This window comes from Chrysemys picta, chromosome 4, assembly GCF_011386835.1.
Source record: "Chrysemys picta bellii isolate R12L10 chromosome 4, ASM1138683v2, whole genome shotgun sequence".
In the NCBI taxonomy this organism is placed as follows: Eukaryota; Metazoa; Chordata; order Testudines; family Emydidae; genus Chrysemys; species Chrysemys picta.
The window spans coordinates 112,468,872-112,482,629 of NC_088794.1; the positions used below are offsets into that span (position 1 = coordinate 112,468,872).

Here is a 13,758-nt window from a genome sequence, read left to right on the forward strand (position 1 = left end):
GTCTTTTTGTTCTGTGTTTGTACAGTGCTTAGTGTAGTTCGGGCCTACTCCAACATGAGGGGGCCTAGGCTCTATGGTACTGCAGGTAATGTGTCGGTAGGTGTGCTGGGATAGCTAGCACACAATATTTAGTTTAAGGCTTTTCTCTAGTAGTAAGATCATAAGTATTTTTCTTGTTTTTCTATTTGGATTTTGTCCGGCCATTAGTCTCCCTCTGACATGGCAGATGGGGCAAGAGATCAGGATTTGGGACTCCTTGTCCTGACAAATGATCTCTGTTGAGTCGTTTTCATGGAGGATGCCTTGGGGACTCAGGTTCCTTTGACTGGCCTTCCTGCAGTAGCTGTGCTGATACTGAGGGTGCCAGAAGGCTCTTCAGACTCTTTGCCTAAGTCCTTGGAATGACTGGGAAAAGATCCCAGTCATTTGTGTGTGTCTGAGCCCAATATTAAAAAATAATAATACTTAGCTATTTCATGGTGCTTTTCTTCTGTCAGTCTCAAACCACTTCACAGCGCTTCTGCTGTATATATCCTCAATGGGGAAACTCAGGCATGGAGAAGGGAAGTTACTTACATAAGGTTACATGGCAGGTCATTGATGCCCATTCCACTAGACCACACTGCCTCCATAGCTATAGAAGTTGTTGCAGCCATCAAAATAAGTCTTCAGATTCTTTCCCTCTAGTAGAGTGGTCAGATTCTCCAAAAGTTTGTAGTGCTGTTTGTATTCTCCTACTCCCAAGAATCGGGTGTGACGGTGGATAGTTTAGGGCTTGTCCACATGGTGGGGTAATGTGCACTATGAAGTGTGATTTCTGAAGAGCACTAATGTGTTGTGCACTAACTGGTCCATGTAGACCCTGCTGGTGTGCACTAGAGTTCCTTAATGCGCTTTACTGTAGTACTATTTCAAATAGCAATATGTTAAAGCATACTAGGGACCTTTTAGTGTGCGCCATCATGGTCTACACAGATCATTTAGTGTGCTTGAGAAATCACACCCCCATACTGTGCACTGCTGCACCATGTAGACAAGCCCTTAGTTCACACAGAATATAAAGGAACATCTGAATAAGCACTGCTCTCAGCTGGGTCCTTTCAGAGAACTCTTGACACAAGCAAACAACCCAGGTGGGAAGCTGACTGATGAAGGAAGTTAGGTTTCCTGCTCTTCGAAGGAATATAGGCCAAAACACCCAGGAGCAGCAATACCCAAAGGGTAGCAACACTTTGGCTGAGGTTGAATTGGATGCTCCCACCTGAAGCCCTGATTTCAGTTTTGGTTTTAAGACTATTATATACTTTTGGGACTGAAATATTACATGGTTGATGATAGCACAGAGGGGATTTATTTTTCTAGTTCAAATACATCCAGGCTATGACCAAATGCTGCCATTTCTTCCTACCCAGCATATTGAAACGTGGAACCTTTCTTTCTGTCCCAGCAGTTAAAACATTTGTTCATATCTTCAGTTTCCCATCCTGGTTATTGCACTTTCTCCACAGCCTTTCTGATACCCATGTTGCCTCCTCCTGTCAATCACAACAGTTTAGGTGACATTCCGCACCCATCAATACAACCATGTAATTCTCCTCTTTTAAATACCTTAACTGGCTCTTTGCTCACCTTACTCAGTGTAAATGTCTCATCCTTGCCTTTGAGGTCCCATAAAACTCTGTCTCCATGGAAGGTGCTCATGACTCAGTGATGGGTATGGTACTAAAACCTGAACAGAATAGAATCTAAAGAGAGCTTGTCTCTTTATCATGCCTCCTTTTACTTCACTACTATTGCTAATCTTGACCCCATCATAGCATGTCAGACCCTTACCCTCTCCTCATTCATATCCTTTCAAAAGACTCACTACTTCTGCAAATCCCACAAACACCCACATTGAGTGTCCTTCTAATGCCAATATGCTAGATAAAGAGAGGAGGAAAAAGGAATCTAAGGCCTGGTCTACACCTACAACTTAGGTTTACCTAGCTGCTTTGCTCGGGGATGTGAATTTTTCTGTGTGACATACTCTAGCTGACCTAAGCTCCAGTGTAGATACCACTAATCGACTGAAGAATTCTTCCTTTGACCTAGCTACTGCCTCTTGGGGAGGTCACTACATTGTCAGAAAACCCCATCTCTTCACTGTAGCAAATGTCTATATTCCAGTGCTACAGCGGCACAACTGTAGCATCTGTACTGTAGTTGTACCCTAAGTTAGTTCTCTCTTCTGGGCCTCCTGTTTTTTGTTTTATGGATTATTAGGTCTTTGGGGCAGGAACTCTCTTTAACGTTTTGTCTCTCGTACAGCTCTGAGAACACTGTTGGGCTCCTTACCAGCAAGTAGCAAATAATATCTTCTGCTGTCGTTATTTAGAGTTATGTATGAACATGTTTTTTACGAAAAATTTTATAGTGCATTGATAATCAAACAAAGCTATTAATTAAACTTCAATTTGACATGGACTTTCTTCCTCAAGGAAGACTCGTTTTGATAAGTTTGGCAACATCAGAAATAACTGCGATGATCTGAGCTGAGTCAGGGAGAAGGTGTCTAGAACGGGGTGCCACAAGGATCTGTGTAAAGGGTAATCTTATTAAATAAGCTGGACTGGTAGCAACATCTCTATTAACATTGCCTAATATTATGCTTGTGGGTTTTTTTTTTTTTTTTTTTTTTTTGAGTAAGAAGTTGAAATTTGGCATGAAGAGTGTCCTCAAATCAGACTCCTCTTGAAAAATGTGTCCAGATTTGGCAGTTGTTAGCCACAAAAAATCAGCATTTGTGCAAACAGAGTTTTCACAATTGGTAAACGCTCTGGCAGTGTTCCAGCTCCTGCTGCACTGCCCGGCTTTCCATGTACCCCTAAGCTGTGGTGAGCCTGCTGGAGTGTTTCAGAATACCCACATGACTCTGTAGCTCCCTGCAGGATACAGGGAGAATGATGACTCTTCCTCCACTCTACATAAATACTCTCTGGCCTGAAGTAGGCACCAGGTTGGGAGACAAGAAACCGTGATCGGAATCCCACTCTTCCTCAGATTGGCCTTAATTCTCAGCACTTTGCAACCATTTTTATTGGCCTCACAGCCTCACAGAAGGAAAGCAAGTATGATTCTCCCCATTTTACAGATAGGATAACTCAGGTTGCACAAGGTCACTTCTGGAAGAGTCTTTAGCATTGTAGTAATTTCTCAAGATAGTCTTAAAAAGTGCATTTTTCATTCCTAGACGGTCTGTTGCTTATAAATCAGGAGACTTCTGTATGAGGAGAGATTGAAAAAATGGGGATTGGTTAGATTTGAGAGGGGACATGATACAGGTATATAAAATAAAGACCAGTGTAGAGAAGATCAATTGAGAGTACCTACTGACTCTTTCTCAGCCCTAAAAAGAAGGGAGATTCAATGAAACTGAAAGGCAATCAGGCTAAAACTGATAAAAGCAATTTTTTTTTTTTAAACACTGTGCATTGTTAACCTGTAGTATTCACTGCCACAGTATCATGGAGGCCAAGAATTTAGCAGGATTCAAAAAAGGTTCAGACACTATCATGGATAATAACATCCATAGTTACATTAGAATTAAGTATTTTTAGGAGGGATATAAAACCTCATGCTTCAGGGTGTAAACTAACCATTCCTGAGGGGTGAGAGCATCTTTCTCTATGGGAAGGTTTTTTCATAATTGTTCACTATGGAGTTTCTTGCATCTTTCTCTGAAGCTTCTGATACTAGCTACTGACAGAGACAGGATGCCAGACTAGCTGGATCACTGATCTGATCCGGTCTATCAGTTCCTATGTTCCATCATGTTCTTGTTACTGCAAGCATGGCAAATTCTCATTTAATATGAAATCACATTTCTGTAACGTAGAGTATCACTCTTTTTGAGGGATTGCCTTAGATTCTGTTGATAGGATTTTGTACACAAAATTTTACTTTGTGATATAGGATGTAAATTCAGCTCAGGTTTTTGAGTAACATCTCCAGGGAGCACACTATTATTAAACCTTTTCCAGGGTGTCCCCAGTGGCAGCTCTATAGAGCAGGTGGCTTGTATGGCACAAGCACATAGGGAGTCAGGAGCCTGTGTCTTATCAGAGCATATAATCTAAAAATCGCTCAGCCTGTTTTTCTCTCCTGGGGAGAGGACTACTACACTAGACTCTTATGCTAAAAACTAATTATTAACCTGCAGTGAACGTCATTCAACACAAATCCCAGCAGAAAAGGGCTGGGTGACGGATGTTTCCGGGTAGCAGGCCAAGCTGTCATTTGGCTTTTCAACAGATAGTCTCTGTGTTGCCTCAGATAGTTCTATGCTTAGCTTCTGGTTTACCTGAATAAATTGAGTGTTCTTAAAGCACAAAAGAAATGTGTACAGTTTCCATAGACTCATGAGGATGTGAAAGGACATGTAGGGGGACCGTGAGTTCCTTCTTCTCCCTCTAGTGGTGCACCTGGTGCAGGGATTCTTGTGGGTACCAGGCTTTAAAAGTGGAAAAATAGGGAACCGTTGGAGGTGAACTGAGGAAGTGTCGATGAGGGTGTGGGATGGGGATGAAGAAGGTTGGGGTGAGGGGTTAAGAAGTAGCATTGAGCAGGGCAGCCCAGGTGTAGCACCCAGGGCGGAGTTTGGAGTAGCAGGAGGGGGAGTCTGAAGTTAATTTAAACAGAGAACTCTGACCTTAAATTTGTGCAAAATTTATTCCTTTTTCCTTTATTAACCCTCTCTTTCCTCCTATTATTTGTCACATCTTTCTCTACATTGTCCCTTTCTCATTAGAGTCTCTCAGACCCGTAAGTCTGTCTGGAGCTACTCCTCTGCAACACTTTTCTTCTGCCCCTCCAAGTGGTGGGCGCAATGGATTGGGTGACATGGGCCGGAGGAGGCAGCTATATCTGTCCTCCATAGCGGGCAGGTGTAATGGACAGTAGCTTGAGCAGCAGACCTATGGAACAGGTGAGACATGAGGGAAGAGATTGTGAGGGAGCAGGAGAGACCGAGAAGAAGCAAAGCCAACAGGGAGTACCCCCCCATCTGGGTGTCTGGCCGATCAAAGGGCTGGAGCTCTAACAGGATTCTGAAGTGGGGTGAGAGAGGCAGTTAGCAATTACGGTCAATTTCCAGGTTTCAGGAAGCTAGAGGTGTGGAGTCTGGAAAGGGAGGTGTCAACTTATTAGTTGAGAGCTACAAAGAGGCAGGCTTTCAGTAGAGGCTCCACCCCCTAGCATTCCCCAGCCAATTAGGTGTTACGTCTCTGCTGATAACCTGCCACTCAGTAGCTCTGAGCCATTATGGTGAGACTTTCCTTTGCAGTCCCCACCTCCAGTCTCTCCAAGCCTGGAAATTGACCATCTTTTGTAAACCTGACCTGGAGTCTGGGACCAGTCGTGGAAACTGGGGAGTGTCCTGTAGATCAGTGGTCTCCAAAGTGGGGTGCGTGCACCCCAGGGGGTGTGCAAGAGGATCCTTGGGGGTGCGCTTTTTTTTTCTTCGGCAATTCGGGCGGGAGTCCTTTTTTTTTTGCTTCGGCACGGCAGGAGGTGCATGCTCAAAAAATTTTTACTGTTAGGGGTGCGCGATCAAAAAAGTTTGGAGACCACTGGTGTAGATCTTAAGAGACTGCATGGTTCTAGTGCTCCTTCCTGTTGTATTCTCTCTTCCTCCTTATATTTCTCAATTCTGTACTCCTGGCTTTTCTTCAGTTAGTGTCAGCATTTCTCCTTTCCCATCATTCTCTTTCAGCATACTGTCTTTGGCTTCTCTCTTCTCTGCTATATCCCTGGGCCACATTCATCCATTCTCACAGTTCAGCTATTGTCTCTACTTTGAGCAGGGCTCAAATTGGACTGGGTCAGTAACTCAGCACTTTTTTATGGCTGACATATTGTTCTGCAGAATCTCTCTCTCTCTCTCCCCCCCTTCCCCCCGCCCCCAGTAAAAGCTAAGTTGCTAGTCCTTGGGAGAAAACTTTGTAAATGTGAAGTCAGTATAAACAGATGCAGTGTTGTCTGCCTGAATCTACGGAGACCTCTGAAACAGCACCTCAGAGAAGTGTGACAACGGGCACGTTCACTTTTACCAAAGCATGGTAACTTGCATTAACTCTGTAATGACCTACACTCAAGTTACTTCTTTTAAGTTAGCCTAGTTTGAGAGAGGATAGTCACACAGTGAAATAACACTGCAGCTGCTGTGTTCACACTGGTGGCAGTAAGACTTCTGGGAACGTGTCCCAGGGTTCTTTGCAACTGAAGTAAGCAGAGCCACTCGCACTGAATTGTGAGAGAATGTCTGTCCTTTTTGGTGAAATTCTGGGAAGGTATTGGGCAATTATCATCACTCGAGTGACACTTAGGCCTGGGCTACACTAGGATATGCAACTTCAGCTATGCTATTCGCGTAGCTGAAGTTGAAGTATCTTAGTTCGACTTACCTGGCCGTTCTCATGGCAGCGAGTCGACCGCCGCAGGTTCCACGTCGACTCTGCTTACTCCTCCTGCCGAGGTGGAGTACAGGTGTCGATTCGGGGATCAATTTATCGCGTCTCGGCTAGACGTGATAAATCAATCCCCGATACATTGAACACTACCCGCCGATCCGGCGGGTAGTATAGATGTACTCTTAGCCTTTGTCCATGCTGCAGGAGTAGTCATGTTAGCAGCTAATGAATTGTGCTATCTCATGCTGTAGCCTATACCTCTTATGGGTCAGCTAACTCCAGTTAAAAGCACCACCACACTTGAGTTAAGGGGTTTTCTGTGTGGACAGGACTTGAATTAATATACTAGCAAAGACAAGTCCGAAGAAAAGAGAGGGAGGCCCATAGATCTGTGCAGTCTACTGTGAGTGGAGTCTGAGTTTGGTGCCGTAAACTAATGGTGATTGGCAGACACCAGTCCTCTTTCCCTCCCTCACCCCCGCCCCCTCGCAATTTGACCTGTGAAGTCAGAAGGCCAGCGTGGAGAAGCAGAACCCAAAGTGTATCTGAGCCTCCCCCTTCTCCCCACCCAGGGAATCCGCCCCACAGGGTTCAGTGGGGCATCAGCAACCCCAAACTAGCTAATCTATCTTTCATCCCAGCCACCCAGAGCAGTGGGGATATGGTCTGCTCTCGTAATGGGTGTGGGCCACGTGCTTTCTCCCCTGCTTCTAATTGTTGCTGTTCATCCCTCTGCCAGAGGCTGCCTGCAGACTCAGGCTGACATCATTGCATCGGTTACACTCACATTATGTTTTTAAGATTTCCTTTTATGGAAGAGGTGATTTTGATGTCGTCATATGTGTCTGGGGGCCAGGGCCCTAGGCATGTATCTATTGTGGGTATGTCTTAATGTGGCTTACTCATGAGTATACCTGAACCCATTTAGGGAGAAAACACACATACACACTTACTCACTCACTCTTCAAGTCCTGATTTTTGACTCCTCCTAATCTACCTCTTCCTCTGTTCATTTGTATCCTTGACTGTATCTCCAACAGGGTTCAGATGTTATGGGAGCCATGTGAGTTCCCTAAATAGATGGGTCTGTTCCCAGGTGTCTAGCACCTACTTGGATTCAGTGTGGCCAAATTGTTTATCTTTCCTCCTCAAACCCTCTTCGGAATTGTAACATTTCTTCAGTCCAGGAAGGCTAATGGCACATGAGCAAAAAGGATCATGGAGGACAGGGAGAGTGAGGCTGGCAACCACTGTGAGAAAGAGGGGTGGGAAGAAGGTGGAGCTAACAGCCAGTCAGCAAAGAGGAAAGAAATCCATAGTTCATAGTAAAGAAGGAAGACTCTTCCAACATCAGTGGTGTCCAGCTGGTTGTAAAGCTGTTGTTCTTCCTCCTGCAGCTGAGGTGGTGGTCTGCAGCTTCGGTCCTTGTGCTCCCGCCCTATTACAGTTCCATAGTTCCTGACTCTTGCTAGGAGGAAATCCCTGGCCCTAGCCCTGGGATACTGGATATGAATCAGGTGCTGGTACTTTTGCATGTAGAATACTACTTGGAAAACACTAATTAGGGCACAGTTCAAATTGCAGTAGCCAAGTTAGGATTTTTTGTACTGTATCAGTGTTTTACTGATTGGGAAAGGGACCTTCTGTTTCTTTCCGGTTTAAAGCAAATAGTACAGTTCACTGATAAGAATCAACTCTTCTTTTCCCGAACAGGTCTTTAATCTTTGCTAATTCATTATGGCGTCTGGGATTACGTTTATCTCCTCCACTGAAAATTGTTGTTCCAACAAGGGTTCTTGAGGATTAGACTGTATGTTAAGGAAAAATCTAACATCTGGATTTTTTTTTTTAAATGGATTAAGAGGTCATTCATTTTTTTTAATTTTTTTTTATATATATATAATTTCCTACATTACAGGTGCAATGTGAGGTTAATGTCTGTAAAGTGTTATGAGGTCCTCAGAAGGCAGACTGTATATACATGCAAAGTATTATTTTAAAAGAAAGATATCTATATATATACAATTTGCATGTATATACAGTCTGCCTTCTGAGGACCTCATAACACTTTACAGACATTAACCTCACATTGCACCTGTAATGTAGGGAATATTATACAAATGTTAAATTTCAAGTTACAGTTCTAGAAAGTAGGTGAACACATAACTTTGGGCAAATACATTTAGAATATTGGAGCATTCCCTTCCTTCACCTAGGCCCCTCTTCTCACAGTCCTTGTCAACGGAATTTAAATTAAACAATTCAAACCCATCTCACAACTCATCTTTCGTTAGTAAATATAAATGTCAAGCTATTACACATCCTACTCAAAGGGAGTCGTCTCAGCCATTCAGAGGGCAAGGATGCTGTATAGTTCCTGACCCATAACCATAAAGAGTTTTTAAAGCATTTCCCTGCACTCTGATTGTGGGTGTCCTGACTTGCATAACCATACAGTTTGTATCCCTTTATTCTGGCTGTCTGACAGCCATTATTAGCCAGTCAGAGTCTATAGATTTACATAATCACTACACAATATTTTTCAGTTACTGTACTGTGAATATGTAATACTCTCTACCCTGACAACTCTAATCTCTTTGCTCTCACTGGCTCCTGTGCTCAGAACTATCCAAGGCCTGGCTAGCCTCAGGTTGGACTTTGAAGAGCTGTTACTTTGAGAGAGCCCTTCCTCACCATCAGCCAGTAGACACCTACTACCCCACCCTACCTCACACAAGCTAGGGTCCCTCTCCAACATTACACATCAACTAGGGTAGAACCCTTCTACCCAATCTCCCACGTGCACACACCAGCTTCCTCCAGGGGATGCTTGCTCACCTCAAAAACCAAAAAGGATCCTTTTCCCTGCAACTACGCACTCCCTCAGCCCACTACCAGTGGGGACCCACTCCCCACTCAACCATCCCACAGCCAGAGGCCTCAGTACAATCTGTTTGCTCTCACTGCTTCCACCAAAGGTTGTTAGGTAGGGAAGCCACCACTTAGAGGAGCTTCCATGAGGTGTTGGGGTGGGGGAAGCATGGTAGGTCAATTATTACTGGGCCCAGCGGTTGAGGGTGGATGCATTGGTGGATTGGGGGGGTGTGTGGAAAGATTGATAGGTTTTTGGGGGACCTGTGGAACAGATGGATATTTTGCACAAGAGGGGTGGGAGTGAAGAGGGTACTTTCCTCAGGGAATGTTTTGTAACAGACTGAGGTGGAAAAACGTTGAGAGATCCCCTTGTTAAAATGTTGGAAGCACGTCACTGCCCTAGAGGTCAGGGGTGAGGCACATCTGTTGGAGAAAGCCTGTCCATCCTGTAACTAATCTGAAGATAACTTGAGGAGCTTAGGCCCACTGAGATCAATCTAGCACTTCTCACAAGCACTTAGGGGGTGGGAAAATCCTCACCTTTCATGCTGAAATGGGTTTAATACTAGTTTAATATCAGATGTATGTATTGAGTTTCTGTTTCTTCATTTTTAAAAATGATTTGAACATCATTTTTCTTCAATTAGCTTCATGATTCAGATCCTTGTCTCAGGTCTTGATTTTTTTTTTTGGCATGTGAAATTTGTGTGTGTATTTGACCTTGGCTTTACTCCAGAATAAATGTTTTAAGCTGTTGGTTGTGTATTTTGTGTCTTCAGTCAGAGACTAGGGGCAGACATAACCAGCACTGAGAGAAGTGAACTGGATAAACCACAATTAGAATTGTAGAGCACAGGTGTTTGAAGATCTTATACAGTTGCCAAGCTATTTGTTTCTCAAATGAGTGGGGTTTGGGGAGTGTATTTTGAAGAATAAACAGAGCAGAAGGGCTTTCTTTTGGCTGGAAAAAAAAAATTTTTTTTTAATCCTAGTTTAAATTCTTCCGGACTAGATACATTTGATACCTGTATGGAGCCACAATAATGAACAATTTTAAGTCATTTTTCTAGTCTGGCTGGCCACTGAATTAACATCCTGTTTCAATGAGGAATTACCATTTAAGAATAACTGTCTCTAGCAGAGAAGCTTTCCTTTGGATGCAGAGCTGGATTTTACAGTTTAAAAACTGAATGCCAGGCTTTGGAACAAGATCACCTGTAATGATATTAAAACAATATCATTGTTAGTGTCAGGATTAAGGGTAAGTGCTACTGTGGATGTCTGAGGATTTCTGTAGGGAGATAGATATCTTAAATCTGCTAGTCATATACAAAGTGTTACTGGAATGAAAAAAATAGTGATGTGAATAACACCAGCTCACAGCACAGGACACTTGATGATATATCTAGAGCCTCAGTGTTCACTGTATTTTGCAATTGAATGCACAGGATTTATATTTTTTCAGTTCTGCATTTCTATATGCTCCACTGTGTCAGATTTGTATTCTTGGGATGTAAGGTTCCATTAAAAAATAAATAATAATCGTAGGCCCCCCGCTCTTCCCCCCCCCCCCATACACTCATTTTCTATAATATGGTAATGATATCACCGTAGCAGTAATTACGGGTCATCTTCATTTCTTTCATCTCTGCTGGTTCTGATGGCTTCATTCCTTTGACGAAGAAGATTTGGCTCTGGGTGCTGTGATTATTTTGTTAAGCATTATTCGAATAGACAGGAGTGAGAGAAATTAATCAATCCAAATGCAATTAGCATCATGTTTAACCCAGTGATGGACGTCTCAAGGTGAAACAGCCAGGGGAGTTTCAGACATTATTATTCAATCCAGTGGCTCTTATCTAAATTATAATCAAGAGAGGTTTTTATTGGCTTCACGGAGAGGAGATGTAACTCTTTCCTTGCTCTGAGGGTCAAGGGGATCAGGCCTTCACCCTCATAGGATGCTGACTGCTGCCAGCTCCTGAAGTGGGAGGTGCTGTAGGAGATTCATCTTACTATTTAGGTCACTTGAAACAAAATAACTATACGCTCCTCATGTTTTTGACCTGGAACTAGATCTTAGTGGCTCTCTGGGCCTGGGCTGGGACGTCACTGCCCCTCACTGCGGGTTTATACCTGGTCTGGCATTGGCTGTCTGTACGTGAGCCAACACTGCCCAAATTCTTATATGTTTGAAGTTCCTTGAACATTCATCTCTGCAGCTTGATGTGAGTCTGGAATCTAGAAATGTTGTGCTCTTGAGTAGGCAGGGTAGGGAGGGGAGCCAGTGGGGAAATGGAAAGGATGTAAATGCTTGGCAGTCAGTCCACAGAGATAAATTATTGTACAAGTACCTTTGTGAGGAAATCACAAGGAGATTGTAAGGGAGGCTAAATGTGTTGAGTTAAATTATTATATGTGGTATTTGGTCACCTCCAGTAATTGCCCACCATCAGCTGAAGCTCTCCCATAACCAACTAGGAGCGGTCATGTGCACCCAACCTGACCCAGGCAGTCAAGTCTTCAGCACTTCATGACTCCTAAGTGCACCTATCACTTAAAAACAAGGGATAGGTGCAGCAGTACCTGTATGGACAGTTTTGATCCATCACTCTCAGATCATTTATCAGTCACAATGTAGTGCTCACATGGTCAGAACCAGAAGGAAGGATGTCACAGTGGGGTTTCATGTTTTAAGAAAAGACCAAGAGTCCTGACCCATAGCCTCTTATTCTGATTCTCTTCTGACTTGCTGCATAGTAAATACCTCGCATGTTATCCTGCAGTATGTGCAGAACCTGGTTAGGAGCCGCCAGCACGAGGACGATTGTGAGGAGGACATGGACACAGATGTTCCTGAAAGCACGGGATGTAGCAATTGGGACATCATGGCGGCAGTGGGGCAGGTTGATACAGTGGAACGCCGATTCTGGGCCCGGCAAACAAGCACAGACTGGTGGGACCGCATAGTGTTGCAGGTATGGGATGATTCCCAGTGGCTGTGAAACTTTCACATGCATAAGGCCACTTTCCTGGAACTTTGTGAGTTGCTTACCCCCGCCCTGAAGCGCAGGAATACCAAGATGAGAGCTGCCCTGACAGTTGAGAAGCGAGTGGCGATAGCCCTGTGGAAGCTTGCAACGCCTGACTGCTACCGGTCAGTCGGGAATCAATTTGGAGTGGGCAAATCTACTGTGGGGGCTGCTGTGATCCAAGTAGCCAAGGCAATCACTAACCTTCTGCTAGCAAGGATAGTGACTCTGGGAAATGTGCAGGTCATAGAGGATGGCTTTGTTGCAATGGGGTTCCCTAACTGGTGGGGCAATAGACAGAATGCATATCCCTATCTTGGCACCGGACCACCTTGCCAACCAGTACGTAAACCACAAGTGGTACTTCTCAATGGTGCTGCAAGCACTGGTAGATCACAAGGACATTTCACCGACATCAACGTGGGATGGCTGGGAAAGGTGCATGATGCTCCCATCTTTAGGAGCTCTGGGCTGTTTGAACAGCTACAAGAAGGGACTTACTTCCTGTGATGAAGTGGAACTGTTCTTAATGTTTCCTCTGAATACTGTGTGGGTGCCTCAGTTTCCCATATGCATTTCTTAAGCCTCCAGTGTGCATAAATGGCCAACAATCTGTCTCCTAGCAACAAATGGCCAGGACCCTTCCCCCCTGCAAGGGAATAGCTAAAGGTGAACAAAGAGATCAGGCGACCTCCTGGCCCAGGAAAGAGACAAAGGCCTGAAAGGAGGGGCTGGAGGGGGTTTCAGTTGGGAGCTGGTTGGGGACGAGGAATGAGTGCAGACGTGGGTGTCTGGCTCGCTGGGCCCCAGAATGGACCCGGCTGAGGGATCCCGTTCTCTGTACCTACGAGCTCTGTTTTAGACCGTGTTCCTGTCATCTAATAAACCTCTGTTTTACTGGCTGGCTGAGAGTCACATCTGACTGCGAAGTTGGGGGTGCATGCAGGACCCTTTGGCTTCCCCAGGACCCCGTCTGGGCGGACTCGCTGTGGGAAGCTCACGGAGGGACATATGCTGAATGCTCCAAGGTCAGACCCAGGAGGTGAAGCCGTGTGAGCTTCTTGCCTTGAAGACAGTCTGCTCCATGGGAGAGGAGGCTCCCCAAAGTCCTGACTGGCTTTGTGGGGAGCAGTTCCAGAGCATCGCCCGGGGACTCTGTGACACTTCCCAGACCAGAAAATTACTGTTGGGGATGTTGAAATGCCAATAGTTATCCTTGGAGACCCAGCCTACCCCTTGCTTCCATGGCTCATGAAGCCATATCAGTAAGGAGCAGTTCAACTATAGGCTGAGCAAGTGCAGAACGGTGGTAGAATGTGCCTTTGGATGTTTAAAAGCTCGCTGGCGCTGTCTGCTGACTAGGTTAGACCTCAACGCAACCAATATTCCCATTGTTATTGCTG

General features: G+C 44.6%; 2 protein-coding genes across 4 annotated transcripts in view; both read left to right on the forward strand.

Moving 5' to 3' along the window:
• The window catches only part of BBOF1 (basal body orientation factor 1), a 1,057,902-nt gene that overhangs the window by 72,928 nt on the left and 971,216 nt on the right, over positions 1-13,758 (forward strand). The window lies entirely within an intron of this gene.
• Positions 1-13,758, forward strand: part of LIN52 (lin-52 DREAM MuvB core complex component) — a 67,187-nt gene that overhangs the window by 42,339 nt on the left and 11,090 nt on the right. Inside the window, exon 6 of one of the 2 annotated variants that reach the window (XR_010601101.1) lies at positions 12,110-12,301. The exons of the other annotated variant lie outside the window; for it this stretch is intronic. The gene's annotated coding sequence lies outside the window, so the exon portion shown is untranslated. The remainder of the gene's footprint in view (positions 1-12,109; positions 12,302-13,758) is intronic. 2 annotated transcript variants of the gene reach the window in all.